This window comes from Athene noctua, chromosome 10 (genome assembly GCF_965140245.1).
Source record: "Athene noctua chromosome 10, bAthNoc1.hap1.1, whole genome shotgun sequence".
In the NCBI taxonomy this organism is placed as follows: domain Eukaryota; kingdom Metazoa; phylum Chordata; class Aves; order Strigiformes; family Strigidae; genus Athene; species Athene noctua.
This window is the reverse complement of record NC_134046.1, coordinates 10,627,693-10,644,675: the sequence shown is the minus strand read 5'-3', so window position 1 is coordinate 10,644,675 and position 16,983 is coordinate 10,627,693. Positions and strand designations below refer to the sequence as shown.

General features: G+C 38.7%; 1 protein-coding gene across 11 annotated transcripts in view; it reads right to left on the bottom strand.

The window, feature by feature from the left end:
• CHL1 (cell adhesion molecule L1 like) overlaps positions 1–16,983 on the bottom strand; it is a 141,160-nt gene that overhangs the window by 90,065 nt on the left and 34,112 nt on the right. Inside the window, exon 1 of one of the 11 annotated variants that reach the window (XM_074914711.1) lies at positions 3,417–3,474. The exons of 9 other annotated variants lie outside the window; for them this stretch is intronic. The gene's annotated coding sequence lies outside the window, so the exon portion shown is untranslated. Of the gene's footprint in view, positions 1–2,015; positions 2,327–3,416; positions 3,475–16,983 lie in introns of those variants that run through there. One more of the 11 variants, XM_074914709.1, reaches the window with a different exon arrangement.

Genomic DNA, 16,983 nt, shown 5'->3' with positions numbered 1-16,983 from the left:
AATGTAAAAAATCCTCAACAACTGCATTTAGCGTCACAGCAGCATCTGCATTATTCATCATCAGTTGTGCAATGACAGATCCAAAATAATTAGTATTACTCACATTAAGTTATGCAATTCCCCCGTCTAAAAGAGAAGCTGTAAAGAAATGCAAACTAATTATAATCCAGTCACATGCTCTGCTGCTGCTCTATAGCCACCTCAGACAGACACTGCTGAGAGTGCCATCCTGGTGCCTGTGCTGGCTGGAAAGCTACAGCAGACCACATCTACAGTTTTGAGTAAAGAGGAGGAACAAACCTCACTAATACCATACAGTCACAAAAAAATGGAGCTATAAAAACAGACTTTTGGGATTAAAAATTCAGGTGTGTACCTTACAGCTTAGTCAAACCTCTGAACTTACATTAAAAAAAAAAAAAAAAAAAAAAAAAAACAAGAAATTAGAATGTCTTTCTTCTTCAGCAGTCAAACCTCAAAACCACAGCATCTACCTTAGAATAAGACAATTCACTATACGCATTTCTTTTTCTTCTAAAGACAACAATGTGTACCCATTCCTACTAGTTAATGAATCCATCCAACACAGCAGATCAGTGCCGGTCACCAAAAAGATCATCACTAGCCATGTGGGAGTCCAGGGAAACCCCAGGGCAGGCAAAAGCTCCCACTCAACCTCTGAATTACCTGACATCATTCAGCACTGCCAGATTCAGACCCCAGAGCAAGAAGGACAGCCTCGCCATAACCCTGTCATTTCACAAAGGCTGAGAGAAGGGGATAGAGGAAGAAATCCAATACAGGGTTGGGAGGTTTATCCAGCAGGAAAATAGGGAAAGACTCAAGATGGGTCTGTGAGAGCTGCATTGTGCAGTTCACAGGAGACAGAAATTTGTGACAAGAGGTAAGGAAAAAGTATATACATTCTAAGAGTTTAGTTGCTTTTCCCCCCTTACAGAGTATAATTTTTTTCCTGCTAATTTTCCTTCAGCTGTCACAGACATGAAAATTTACTCACATCTTATCAGGAAGACAGATTTCTGTTTCATCTTGAGATACAAGCCCTGAGGCATTATTGAATGGGTTTTCCCGGAGAAAGAATTTACCTGAGGCAAAATTGCTCTGCTTGTACTTCGTAAAGGAAAATATTGGTTTACCACTGCAAAACACACACCTGTAGAACATACACAGACATGCTCCACATAAAGACCTGGATTTCAGGGTGGAGGCAGACAGAACACAAGACACTTTAACAGAGACAAAAGGAAATAATACTAAAATTAGAACTGATTCTGTGATTGGTAAATAGGATATTCCCCTTTTTCCCAAACTCCGGGCAAATAAGGCCATTATGCAAACTTTGTAAAATAAATAACAGCACTTCTTACATCGAATCACATCTAACAGCAGATAGAAAGAAAACTTAGACTATTTTCCACACATCTTCATACACAAGTAGTATGTATTGACACTCACGGCAACATGTGTAACATTCATTGACATACATCTCCATTTTCCCCACCACATGATCTTATTGCAACCCAAAAATGTGCTGGGATGTACTCAAGGATTTTGTCCCTCTGCCTCAGATCAGATGAAGTGAGAACTTTATTTGTACTGGCTTCCACAGAACATGCTTGAGAAGAAAATAGTTCATTTAAATTTGGGAGGATTTAGATGATGGTATGTCAACTTGAATTTGTATTTTGATGTTTATGATAAAACAAGGATTCTTTTTTCTTTTCAGGTGCATTTTTCTGCCCTCCCCAGTTTTAACCACAGTTAACCAATGGATTACTTTCCCTCCTCATTCTTCCTTTGTTCTCCTCTCCACCTGCCAACATAAACTTCTTAACATGAGATTTTTCCCATAATAAGAATAAAATATGTATATTTTATTTAAGTTCCCTTATTCTGAGCTTTCATAACAACAGTCTAGGATGGAGTCCCAATAAGTGTGGTATCTCTACAAGCACCTCTGTCTAAAAAGATAGTTGTCATTTACTTTTACTTACTGTCCATATCGAGCCAAAGGTAGAATGACCACTAAGGTAACATGAAAGTTAGAAAGAGATTCGTGTTGAGTTCAGCAGTGTTTGGATCCCTCCTCTGTAAGGAATTGCAAGAGCCTATAGCACAGTTTTGATGAATCTTCAATATCTGAAAGCCCATATAACTGGATTCATCCTGGTTTATTTTTCTCTCAAGTTTCAAAGACGAAAAATGAATAATTGAACACAGGAAGCAAAAATATATCAGTGCACCCAACCAAATAGAAAAAGGCAGTAAAAGTTCCTCAAATACTGAACAGAAGCTACAAGAAATAACCACAAAATACACTGTCTTGATGCGCAGCTCATTTATTGGAAAGACAGAAAGAAGCTGGTTTCACTCAGAAGGAGGCAAAAAAGGCTGTCAGTCAAAACCTGGCACATACCACGGCAGCTAAACACAGAGCTCATTAGGCGTGCGCGCCTGCACATTCCTGGTGCCTTTACCTACCCGTGCCAGCTGAGACTGTTCAAGGTTGCAAATGGTTGTAGCAAGATACTCTAAAAATCTGATAAATGCTTAAAGGGATCTGCTTTTCCGCCGGTGATGTTAGTGTTTTCTGTAAAGTAGGTTCCTACAGAGCACCTGAATTAAGGTTCATCAAAACTAAAGCACTCTGTATGAGAAACACACTTTGTAAAGAAAATCTGATGTATTTGGTCAGCAAACAACTGGGAAAAATCAAATTCCTGTATGACCAAGATGACAAAAATGTTAAAAGGAATTGTTCCAGTAAAGGTTATTTTATGTGTTTTAACAAGGAAAAAACACCAGTCACTTGAAAATAAACTCTGATGTCTCAGCTTTGCACTAGCTCAACATTTGTCACTTCAACTCTGCCCCGTTGGCATGTTGAGCTATGAAGGGACATCAGGCATAGCTGTGCCCTAGGAGCTCACTGCTTGTAGAGGAACAGCAGTGAGAGATTGAGAAAACAGGTTTTATTGAGAGAGAAGAAAAAGAAAAGAAAGGGGAAAAAAAAAAACAACACCCCCCAAAAAAAAAAAAAAAAACCCACAAAGAAATACTGACTTAATAGAGAAAAATTCTGATCTTATACCAAGATGTGCAGTAAACAAGGCTCTGTGATAAAAAACAGCAAAGAGAACAAAGGAAGATGGAGAGACAGACAGATACAAAATACTGACTACAGTCCATGCATCAACAGGTCACAAATATTTCCCTAAAGTGATCTGATATATCACTGCAATACCCAAGCCCTTGCCTCAGGCACCATAAACAGCACAAGGGGACAAGAAGACATTTCACTCCTGCTCCTTTCTGGTGACCCCAGTCATTAACCAGCCATTTGACACCCAAAACCTGCTTTAGGTCAGCTTTTAATCAATTCAGAAATTTCAAACCTTCTTAGGGGTAGTCTTGGTGCTCCTCCACCTGCTCACCACTCCAGATGGCTGTAGGTGTCCCTGATGGACCACGTCCCCTTTCCAGGTTGCTGCCACCTCCCTTCCTGCTACCTCACCAGCACCCCAGCAATGGGCTGCGGCTGCAGCACTGGCTCTGCAACACAGAGGAGCTTCTACAAGAAATCATGACTGTTTCAGAGAATTTAACCTGAAATGCTCTGCAGATGCAATGAATGGCCATTTAAGTAGTGAGTCATCTTTTCTCAGATCCTTTTAAGGAACGTAGCTGGCACATTTTCAAGGCATATTTCCTAATACTTAGTTTTGCAATTTGCAGGGTGATACATCCCGGAGCTGGAAATATGGATCATATGGCAGAAGAACCACATTTGTCAAGGGGAAAGGGTTTAGCACTATATTTTTCTATATGTGGTACTTTCAAAGCCTGATCTTAAAATATCTGGGTTTGTCCTTCTGTCCTCTATTCAATTAACTCTTCTTTTAAAAGAAGTCAGCTGAACTTAGCCAAGAAAGATTTTAAATTCTATCTTCCATTACAGCTGCACAAATTATGTTTTAAATTTTTTTAAACTGCATTCCCAAACTCAGCTCATTTCTGTCTTTGACTACCATAGTAATCTCAAGCTTTTCCAATGCTTTTCTTTTTTGCAATTACCAGCATCCTATCACCTACATCTGCACTCACTTTCTAGGAAGGTTTCTGTTAAGATCAGCTTCAAACTGGGACAGTTGGCCTACTAATAAATTTTATACAGCCAGACTACTGAAAATACCATGAGTCTCTGTGTAACATCTAAGTAACTAAATCTACTCAAGTAAGCTCACTTCCTACAAGTACGTCCCAAGCTACGATGGCCTCGAACAGAGTTTCTCCTAGACCAATATGAAAGGACCTTCTACATGTGCATTTTTCTACAATGACTGTATCCAGGCTGCAAATCGGTATTACCAGGTAATCTGTAAATCTGTATGACCAGGTTCCTTTCAGAGAGGTCTCAGGATTCACCAGAAGACCCTCTACCAATTTATGAGATGTGGCGCCTTTTATTTTTAATGCAATTTTCAAGCAGTAAATTATTTTCGATTATTCTAAATTCTCTAACGGATGTCAGTGTGCACCTGCCTTTGATACGTCAACAAATTGCTGTCTCTCTGCAACTGACTGTTGAGATAATGCCTGTAAGTATTTTTAGCCCTCTTTTCAAATAGGCAATGGGTTGCAGATGGGTCATAGTGGCAGACCTAAAGACTAAAAAAAGCCCAACTGAGTCAGAGAAATCTGACAATTCATCTAAAACCAAGGATTTTATCACCGGAAATAATAAGAAAAAGGATTTTGTCTCATGCTTTGTTCTAAAACAAGCAAATTATATTATCTAATGTATCCCGATCACTGATTTGGACCACAAAGCAGGGAACTTAAAAATCACCTACATAGAAACAGTAAAAAAATAACAATTCATAATACTTTACTAAGTGATATTCTTGTGTTATCATTACTTGTCAATGAAATGAGGTATGCTAATTAGTCCTGAAGTCTGAAGACATTAATACCAAAACAATATTCCTACATACACACACAGTAATGGTGCAGGGATTAACACCTCGTTAGTCCATAAGAAGCAGGGTGCTAACCTGTGCTTGGATGTCGTAGCTCACTACCTGGTAATGTAAAATACAATACTTATTGTTTCTATATATAGATATACATATATGATATGTAAAGGACACTTTAACTCACATCAAGAAGATGAATCAACGGCATTAATTAGATATTTTATCACTGAAAACCTCTATTCTTTGCAGGTCTACCAGTGTATAGTAAAATGCTCTTACCCTTTCACACATGCACAGAAAAAGTCCCAAGTAAATCCAATTCCTTTAACCTTTCATCTAAACTATTATTCTCTACTTCTTACTGTTTTCATAGAACCATGATCCTTTTCTGGATATATTTCTTATCAAGTGATGGCACAACATTCATTTGCTGCCTCATGGCACAATCATTCTTCCATCAACAGCATCTGGACTACGGCTATTGACTCCTATGGGATCTGGTGCGGCACTTTCCCATCAGAGAGCATTAAATGGCAGGTCACTTGTTTTTCAAGTATGAGAATGACTTTGAACAAAAAATTGGAGTGAAGAGGAACTGAAGCTCAAGCTAATCCTAATACCAAGCAACCTTTTCTCACTGATTTTTAATACTTACTACAAGAAGGAAAAAATAAAGTTTCAGGTTTGGACATTGCCAGCAAACCACAGGGAGTCCAAAGGCTACAGTTCACAATGGCAGCTTCAAAAAATACGTCAAAAGCATTAGCAGTTCAGAGGGAGACAAATGACTATGTTTGTATTCAAGCCCATTTGCTAAAGAAAGCATTTAATAATAAGCAGCATCAAGAGCTGGTCTCAGTTTTCCTTACTTGCAAAGCATGCAACATGAAAAAAGTTTGGCAAATGCTTTCTTAATATCACTGTTTCAATGCTTCCACGAGTGCCTTGCCACCACTAACACCATGAAATCTTTGATAAAGTCAATGCTTCCGAAAATGCTGTTTTAAAATGTTAAATGCCTCGATTATGACATTGAGAACATCAGGATGAAGTTATCATACATTCAATGGATGCCAGGCTTTGAGTTTTACTGAAAACTGCTCAGCTATACAAATTCCCCCCCAGCAGTCCCCAGCTCTCCTCCAGCTCCCCCCAGGGAAGGTGCATTGCCCCCTATCAGCAGGGGCTGACCTCATCCTCACCTACCAGCCCTGGGGACAGGACAGGAGCACCCCAGGGGTGTTGGGGGATCCTGTGTACACCCCCCGTCCCGGGGAATTCACCCACACTGCTTGCGTATAAAAACTCAAGCATAAGACCTTCAGAGAGAAATTAAAATCCTGTGTAATGAGCAGGGCTTTGGCAAAAATTCTGCATCTTTATTTGGGGAATAAAGATTATAATGTTGAAATAGATTGGTTTGATGAGAACTTCTTTTTTTCTTGGCAAAGGAAAAAATGCCATTTTCTGGGACAGCTTGTTGAGGAAAAGAGGCTTTTGCACTTGTGCAGCCTCACCCATTTATCCAAACCCCTCAGTTGCTGGCAAATGGGGAAGTTTCAAATGAAAGTGCCTCCACTGAGAAAAAAACCATCATAAATTCTGATCGAGAGCAGCTGACCAGCAAATCCCAATATATTTACTGGCAATCCAGTCAGCGCGTACATAACATAGGCTGTGAGTAACCCAGTATTATCTTCTGCCTGCTGGGGAAGACAGAAAATGCACAAGCACTGCCCCGTGCAGAGCAATTGGGAATATAAGTCAGTAGGAAACTAAGACAGGGGGTTAGGTTTAAACGTTACAGAATACCCTGTTTTATAAGAAAGGCTTGATTTTTAATTACCTGGAGAGAATTACTTTCCCTGTTATTTTGTGCTATATGGGTATTAGTAACTTTTTACGTAAATCTGAATTTTAGAAATGTAAACCAAAGTTGGTTAATGAAAACAACCACCCTGTAGGGACACAGCAGTTCAACAGCCAATAAAAAGACCTTTTGCATCTTTAATTTGCATGATTTCATGATACCGACTTCATAAAAATTAAGAAAGTAAGTTATTTCTCTAATGTAGGCATGAAGCATCCTTGAAAAGGTCTATCCTTCCTCCAAAACTAGTTTGCCTGGAACCACTGCACAGCAACAAAGACTTACTCAAATTTGAAACTAAATCATTAACCAGAAAGCACTCAGTGGGAAAGCACTTCTTGCCCAACGTAAGAGGTTTCATAGCCATCACGTCTGTAGCCTGCCATTTGTTCATTAATTTTCAAATGAGGGATGTTGAGCATAGACAGTGTCCCTTTGTCTTCCAGCGTGGCACACTGAGGCTATAACGCTGAGTCCCTTATTAGTGGGTGTCCTCCTCACCCCTCGCTCGGAGACAGAACTTCTCAGATGACGACAGAAACCATGCAGTGACCTCCAGCCAACGCAAGCTGTCGGGTACCAGCTAACAAAAAATGTTTATTTCACAGCAGCCTCTTCCAAGCTCTCAGCACATGCAAAATCTGCCGCGGTAGCATCCCTGCGCTCTCACACCTCGGGCCTTTCCGACAGCCCTTCTGCATTTATCAAAGCTCCAACCCTCATCAGATGCAGAAATCTACTGAGCATCTGTCAGGTGTCTGCATGCTATGCAGCAGATTATAGAAAAGCAACTCTTTGGAAAAAGCATGCCTATTAAATCTGGGAGAGTGATAACAGTATCCAAGTTCTTGAATTTAATGAGGTAACATCACTTAAGGCTGACTCTTACTAAATGTATATAAGGAAATAATTCCCTTGTAATGAACTCATGCGGCAACTGGCTTTGCCCCTTCTGCATGCTAATGATAATAAATTCCATCCAAATTATTTCAGGCGCTGAATAGCTGGTGTACTGTACTTACCCTTAGCCCTGTGCACAGGAACAAAACATCAACTACACTAAAGGGAAAAAGGTGCATTAGGCCACTTAAGAATAACTCTTTTTTTCCTCCTTTACCATATTCAGACATGATCAGTGATTTTTTTTTTTTTTTTTGATTTTTTTTTTTTTTTGGCAGGATATAAAATGCTAAGCTTGGCAAGGAAGTTTTTAGAAGCAAATGACTTTTCAAAGGTGGTAGTGAGGAAATATGCAAAGTGAGGTATCTCCAAGACATATCTGCCTGTTTGGTAATCCTACTTCTACAGAGCCAAGGAAGATAGCAGAGCCACATAAACAGATTACTAAACACAGGCTGTCAGTACAATTGAATAACAATCTGTCTTAGAGCTACACAGGAATAACTTTTACTGCAACAATTTTTGACCTAGCATGACAGGACGAGTTTTGAGGAAATATGTGAATAGTGCAGCAGCATTTAAAGAAAATCCCCAAGTAATTTGTCACATCCCTGTTGAGCCAGATTCTGGCATGCAAGTCATTCTGTAACGAGACTTTTAGAAGTTGGAGTTGTGATGACTTTCAAGGCCTAAGTTTCTAACATGTGGTTGATTTGCTTAGCCAAGGTATAATTTTGTAAGCCTACACTGTACACGGGTGCCATGGAAAACAGGAACCCATATGGGCACATACCATAACGCATGCTAAAATGACTGAGGAGAAAGCAGCAGCCTTTCAGACAAACGCTAACTTCTGCAAACATTTTCCCGTTACTACCCCGAGCACTTGTCATACATGGGAGACATGAGCACTTTGCAAAGCATATGTGCTTTGGGAAGAGAGACGCAGGGCTGATACTAATAAGAGCTGGCACGTCGCCACAGCTCGGGCTGACGAGGAGGGAATTTGTGAACACTGCCTCTGTCGACTCATCATGGGATGGATGCCGTGTGTTTTGTTTGTTCTTTTCTGGAAAAATGTCAGTTCAGTTAATCCAATCAAGGACGGATCAGGGTGTCAGAATCAGTTTTCAGACTGTCAAAAAATAAAGCAATTCCTCATCACTTAAGGACTGAGTTACTGTTGCCTCGAGAAAAAATATTGGTAATATTAATAATTTGGTTCACAAATCATATCTCTTTATACAATGACTTTTCTTTTCAAAATCTTCCTAGTTACCACAAACTACATTCAGAGTCTGTAATTCCAATTTCTAGTCCATCTAGTCCATTCTAGTTCCATCTTCATAGTTTTTATTAACTTAATATTTTACTTGATAAGAAAAAAAATAATATAGAATTTTTTGGTATATTTTTCCTGCTCTTCTTCAACAGACTCTTTTGGTTTTACCCCATTGACTTCATTAGGGTGCTCGCACATCAGGAGTGTTATTTATGGAACTGGACTTAGGACTTTTCCAAAATAAATGCCAGCGGTAAATTAATTCTTTAATCCTCTTTATGCTACAGGATGCAAATCTGTACACATAACATTTGTTTATATACTTTTTGCTATTAATTCTTACATTTTTAATCACTTTCCATTTTCTAGCATTTACTTACACTATTCTGTCAAAGAATTAATTTAAAAAATAAATTCAGTAGCTCAGTCACTTTCAGAAAATTAATTTATCTTTTCATTTCATGGAGGGTACTGCATTAGGTTGTTTAAAAAATTTCCTTTATTCCAAAGTACAGAACTGTAGGCACCCTGTTATCAAATCTGCCTCACAGATACCTAACCTGAAAGTGGCACTGCAGAAAAAGTGAGTATTCTTCATAGAGGACTGAAATAAATTAATGTTCAAGTCTATTGGTGCAGGACTTAAGAAGAAAATAAACTACTAAAATATTACCAAAAATAGGCCGTACTTTTCCAAGAGAATCTTACAATGCATGGTTTTTCACACCTTTTAAATATATTTATTGTATTTACCATATATTTATTGTTCCAATACTCTCTACTATTCTGTGTTACAATGGACATCAGAGGACAGGACTACACTACACCCTGTCCAAATCTATAACTACTATTGCAACCCATGAATTAATTTATTGCATCCATATTTACATATAGTATTGTGGTAAAGCTTCAAGACTGCACACACTTTATCCCACACATAAAAAAAACCCTCATAAAACAAACCACGCGTTTTAAGAGCTCGTTTTGGTAACAAATTTCCCTTTCAAAAGTTGGCCCAAATCTAATTTTTATTATCTCATCAAACCAGAGTGTTGGAAAGGACTTCAGGAGGCCATCTAGTCAGTTGGCAGACTCAACCATGGCTCTGTCATTCCTGGATGTTACTTACGGAGGGAGTGCTGGGAACAGCAGACAGAGCCTCAGCGGCCGCCCGGCACCTTCAGGCTGGCTTGGTCACTGGCAAGTGTTTCTCCAACACCGACCCTCACTCATTCATGCCACAGTTGTGACCTTCCTCCCTATCCACAATGAGAAATGGTCTTTACATTTGCCTCTTGTACATCTAAGGACTTGATCCTCCCCCACGACATTTCTCTATTTTGTCTTTTTTTTTTTTTTTTTCTTTTAAAGAGTGAACGGTCTCAAAGTTTTGTTTTTTAGGGAAGATACTTTTGACTCATTTCAGCCAAAATGGTTCTTCATCTCCCCAGTTTGAAGATTAGCAAAAATACTCTGATTTCTTGTGCACATATTACAAATCCTTAAGCCCTTTTCCTGGAGGTGCTCTGTCTCCCCTCCCCTCCAAATCCAGCACAGGATGCCACCCGCCTCAAGGACATGCCCATGGTCATGAAAAACCGTTGCAATGTTATCAAGCTATAAGCCTCTAAAAAACCCTGCACACACCAACTTTGGAGACATTTCACAGCTTTAACCCTCCCCACCCCTCAAACCTCCACGTGTTGGATGCTCAGGCTGCCAAAAGGTCAACTCCTCGTCCCTCTCAGTCCTACTGCTGTTGGACTGGAGACGCACCATCTCAGAGTGACTAACCATCACCCAAGCAAGGCTGCTGGAGCAGGATGTTCCCGCAGTGCTCCATTCAGAACAAGGATCAGGCACCAGGACTGCAGAAAGGTGCTAAAAATACAGCCGGGAAGGAAATGCAATAGGAGAACATAATCACAACAGCAGCACACTTCTAAAACAATATTAATGCTTGATGGTTAACATGTTTGTGGTAAATAATACAAAAATACAAATCTTCTGGTTTAATTAATGAAGACTAATTAAGTAGTAAGAAATACTTCTTATAAACCTTAATGAGTTTTTCTAACCCTTCAGTAGTTGAATGAACTGTAATTAACAAAAAAAAAAAAGGTTATTTACTAAAGAACCTTTACCTTTTAGCTACAAGATCCCCTCTTCCTACATTGCCTGCAAAATGGGATTTAAAACATAATGGAAAATATTGGTCCACTACCTAATAGGGAAAGAATAGCAAACCACACTCAACATATGAAAGGCTGGCATACTCATTGCCTTTTTTTCCCTTATGTCTTCTCAAAAAGATGTTTTACACTGACCAAACTCTCACGATATTTCATTTTAATTTGGAGCTTGGAACACAAGCAGAGAGTTAAAGATTGTATGGGTAGGATAGAGATGAATAAGTAATTAAGGATTAAATTTATTTTGAAATACTTTAGGTATCAGCTGAAGTTCTCTTTAAACTATAAGTAATTAGTTTTTAGTACTCTCAGGGAATAGCTGAGGACCCAGAGGGTAAGAGATGGTCAAACATAGCAACTATTATTAGGAATGGCAAAAAGGAAGACTACACAGTATAGATTCAGTATATTGGAAGACCCAGTAACAAATGATTAAACAATGGAATTAAAAGCACCCAGAGGAATATAAATCAAGAATAAACTGCCAAAATGTATTTTGAAGAACTAATCATGACAACCTTTTGGCTTTTATTTAATCAGGATAATTACCCTTTCATAATAAGGAGTTAGACGTGATACATTTTGAATAGAAAAACATACTCTTCTATCACAGTAAGGTAGATTTACCAACTTCTTATTTTAGACTAACAATAAAAAAACACTCAAAGAACAGTTTTCAACCGTCCACTTCCAAATTGAGGGAACGCACCAGTGTATCACCAGGTCTTTGCACCTGGTCCCATATTTTCATGAGTAACTTAGGTCACGTGGAGTTTAGAGGATCTGCAAGCATTCTGGAGAATAGCACTAGCATACCAAATTATCTCAACATGTTTGAAAAAAACCTCCATCTGAAATCATTAAGACAATGTAATAAAAAGATATGCAAAGATTATTTTGGAAATAATCAAGTTCAAATTTTAAAACACGCTTATTGGGTAGGCAGCAATAAGAGCGAACAGGGAGGTTAGCAAGGATAAAACCTAAACATGAGTCAGCAACGTGAGTCGGCTGCCAGAAAGACAAGTGGTGTTTTGGGAAATATTAACAGATGTGAACCACGGGACACAGGAGGTAATTATTCATATGAGATTTAGAAAACATGACCTGGAAGGAAGAATATTTGTTCATTTTATAAAGAGGACCAAAAAGTAGACATAGCAGCAATATTCCAATACATAACAGGTTTTAATTAAGAAAACTACAGTTGTACTTCACAAGCATGTGCAGTGGCTGGCTTAATTCACAGAAAGGAAAATTGAGGACAGACATTATGAAAAGCTTCCTGAGCTATTTAGATAGTTAATCATTTTAATACGTTATCTCCAAGGCAGCTGCTGGGATCCGTCACTGGAAGCTTCTAAAAAGACCTTGACGCCAACATCTCTCCCAGAGGCTGGCTATGTAGTGTGATCCAGTGGGCTGAACTGGATGACCCCTTAGGATCTTATGCCAGATTTGCACTCCAACGTTTTCAGTGTCAAAACACAAGAAATAACATTTTACAGAAATGTTATTTCCTCTGGAACAAAATAAAGGTAAAAGAATAATTTAATTTGGCACAACTGACTACTGCTGCCCAGTACAGCACCAGCTTCATACTATCTTTCTTTTAAAATTCATACTACATACTTGCAAGCTAGATCCAACATGTACAATATGCTACCCATAATCGAGAATTTGCAAAAAATCTGTCCACAAAGGTGTCTCTTTATTCCAGCACTGCCAGTTTTCACTTTTCCTGAGAAACACGATCAAATAAAACTGAAATAGAAAAAGCTACGTTGTTGCACTTCTCTTTAACGCTCCTGTATACATTGGTTTCTTAACATGATCTACTCTATAGTATCTTTAGGGAAAAGCCATTCAGGAGGAAAAGGGTGGTATGTAATATTCATTGCAATGATTTGTATTACATATTCATATTCATTTTTCTTAATTTAACTATACATTTGGTAGTCCCATACAGTACTTTGCAGGAAAGCTTATTTCAGCATCAAACCAGAATTTTATATTTCAGTTTACTGAAGTAATACACAAGCTTTTCTGATGCTGACTTTATTTTAACTTTGTATTTTTCTTCGATTTTATTAACTCATTTATATAAACCTAGATTACAGTCTATTACCAATCTATTTTCTCTGTGTCTACAAGTATATAGCAATATAACATACATTTGAAATAATAGGAATAACAAAAGTAGTATTATGCACAATTATAGCTAGTAGAACTCAAAATCAGACACTGTTAATAATAAATGACAATATTATATAAAAGAAATACCATCTGAAAACTGATTTTACACGGCATATTAAAGACTTGATGGCTCAGGAGATGGGTAATAGAATAAAAAGCCTTTCATCTCAAGGTCATCAATTCAAATACAAGTCAGATTGATAGTAACTGAAAGCCATTTGATGAGAGCTCTAATGAACCTAGTGTTGTTACTAAAAATTTAAGAATAGCCTTAGCATTTAGCCCTTTCTCCTGCTTCTGACAGCAGTCAATACAGAAATCATAGAGGGTATGGAGGAGCAGATCCAGTTCGACAGGCAGAGTTTTATTTCCCTTATTATACGCTGCCAGTCCCAGGCTCTCGCTATTTTACCAGCTTCCTAGCAGGTACCTGTTTGTTCTATTCCAAAATTCAACACCCTCAGTGCTGCTGTGTCTTTTATTGCTTGAAGGGTTGAAAAACAGAATTGGGCTTTCAGCTTTCTGAGTGACTACTTCATGGGATGCATATGCAACTCTCTGGTTGTTTGTCTGAGCCATAAAAATTTGGTACATTAATGCATTACCCTTATTTAATTTTTTACTATTTTCTGGTATGTATCAAATGATGCACTGGGAAAGAGAAGAATCCCCACACAAACTAGACCTACTATTCAGCTAGCCTCACATTGGCCAGCAAATAAAACAAACCACATACTGCATGACTTGACAAGCAGACTCAAAATCTTCTCAAATAAAACCCCTGCTATAATTTCCTTTGTCCCAGTATAATGCCTACATAATTTACTGTTGGCTATAGTATTAACATGATGCAAAGCATCGATAGAAAGCCCATTGATGTTGCCCTTTTGCTTGCCTTTTTATGCCAATGAGATTTTTTTAAAAAAAAAAAAAAAAACACAACAAAACAACAAACAAACCAAAGATGAATTTTCAATGATTCTCAAAAAAAGCATCCCAGAAAGAATTTTGCTTTCATATCTTTCATAGGCAAAGCTCAGTCTTTCCACATGCAAACTAACACCTACAAATACCTGTTTGCAGGTATAAATGGGGACACACAGAAGCACGAGTGTGGCATATAAATCAAAGGACAAGTGTTCCCTATAATCTGTATTTGACAACCATAGATTCCATTTTGAACTAAGACACCCAGACAACCTCCCCAGGACCCTTCCAGTGCCAATTCTTTTAAGATTCTAAAAATTAGACACCTCACCTTTACATATGTAAACTCTATCTTCAGTGATACATGGGTTTAGGGGAGTCATTTTGGTTTTCAGAAGTGACTAATGGATTCATTTTAAAGGTATCTAGGTGCCCTAAAGATGCAGTTTACAACCTGCACAGGTTTAGAATGTCTGGATAATCAATTCCCTTAATACAGTTTTTCCCCAGCGTAGCACAGGTGCATAATAACCATTATAAACCCAGCCCTTGCTCAGAGGAGACAGCAGAAATCCCCATACTCTCACTTTTCCTCTGTGCCTAGAGATACACCTCAGCACCTAAACTTCCACTATTAAAACCCTGTTGACACCTGTGTTTTAGTGCTGAACTTGACCATTTATTCCTAAAACCTGATAATCTCATTATATTTATAACCCACAACTCAACCAGATTTTCAGATGTAGAGCTATTTCAGGTTATTTCACATTTAGTACCTAAGTAGGCACTTCTGGAACATACCCACTTCCCCCAGTCCAGCCCTCGCAGAGGGGAAGATGTCAGACCAAGCTGCACTCAGACCACATTACTTCCCGCGGAGCACAGGAACGGCCCCATCATACCACACAGCAGCAGTTTGGTGAGAAAGAGAAAGAATTTTGGTTTCGGGAGAGAGAATTTGCTGGTGATACATACAAACATGACCTTCACCCAAAAACATCAACTTCATGGAAGCTCTTTGTATGATAGGGGCTGTATAAGTTTTTGAAGTGCCAACAGCCCAAGACACGTGTGCTGCTGGTGTTGCTGCGCAGCCTGCAGCACCAGATTGCTAACCTGAGCTTCCCCTGCAAGTGGTCAGGATTTATGCAACTCTTGACTACCTGAGGTTAAAACTAGAGATTGCTTTGTTTCAGCAATGAGCTACCCCCTGGCTTGCAACACCAAGTGGTCCTACTTGCTTCATGTCTGTCCAGAAGACTAATTGTCAAAAGTACAGAAATATGGATTTAAGTGGATTTTGCACTGTGGAAAAGTCCTGAATCCATCAGTTAAGGTCATTAGCTCATATGACACACCTCGATGAAGTCAATTTTCAAGGATAAGCATGTGACAATCTGACTGGAGGAATTCTCCTTTAATGCATTATTAATTCATTTATTATTACAGTTATTATAATCTTTATGCAGGGCACTGAAGCTCAATTTGTTCTATATCAGCTAATGTTTTTAATGAGCCCTTTCTTCTCCTCACGATGGGAGCTGCCTTAACCAGTTATCTGGCTTTTAAGCAAGTAGAAAATAACACGACAGTGTATCCTCCTTATAAATAAAACTCCACATATCATGCCCTGAATTTTAAATGAAAACAAGTGAGTACTAACTTTCACATTGCCAAATATCTTTTAAAAGGTAACAGACTCACAAACTCCAAGTATAGGAATTTTATCACACAGTTAAACATAATGAAATCTTAAATACGATTCCTCTATCTGACAAAGAGGAGACATACATTTAAATAAAAAGATCCTGTGTAAATGCAGTTATTTGTGGGGGAGACATTGGAGCACACATTAACTTAAGTCTGAAGCCCCATCTGAATGTCTTTGAGTTCATTCTCTGGTCACACAGGGCAAAGAGGTCACGAGGCTGATCCCTGCACTGAGAAACTGGTTCAGTCAGAGAGGAAACAGCATATTAACTAGAAAAGTGGGTGTACTTGAAGTTGTGAGCCAAAGGGAAGAAAATAGCACATTTCCCAAACACACATCACTGACGCCCTGAGCACCATGTGCCCAGCTGGTTATAAAGGCTGCATCACTTTGCGTCCTTTCTTCCTAAGGAAAAGGTCAGGGTATTTAAGACACGTAGACGCGGCACTTACAGACATGTTTTGGTGTTGGACTTAGTAGCTGTATGTTTATGGTTGGACCTGATGATCTTAAGGGTCTTTTCCAACCAAAAGGATTCTATGATTCTATATACAAATTTGCTCAAATCTACACTTGGAATGTTATGCCTACATTTCCAGTATTCCTCCCTTGAAATGGAATAGCTCATGGGATGCTTTGACAGAGAACACAGAAGGTTGGGGGGGGGGAGAGAAAAAAAAGTTTATGCATTTTTTTGGGGGTGTGCAAGAAGAAACAAGACAGATTGTTCCTCAAGAAAAGCAGACTAAATCTTTATTCTCTTTGCTCATGCATACCTAAAAAACAGCCAGCCTTCACATGGTGACCTTTCCAGATGGCTGGTCTTGAAAGAGGGAAAGTTTATAAGCTAACTTACAAACTGACAAGAAAGTGAGCTTTTCAGTTCAGAGCTTCTTCTACAAAGAGAC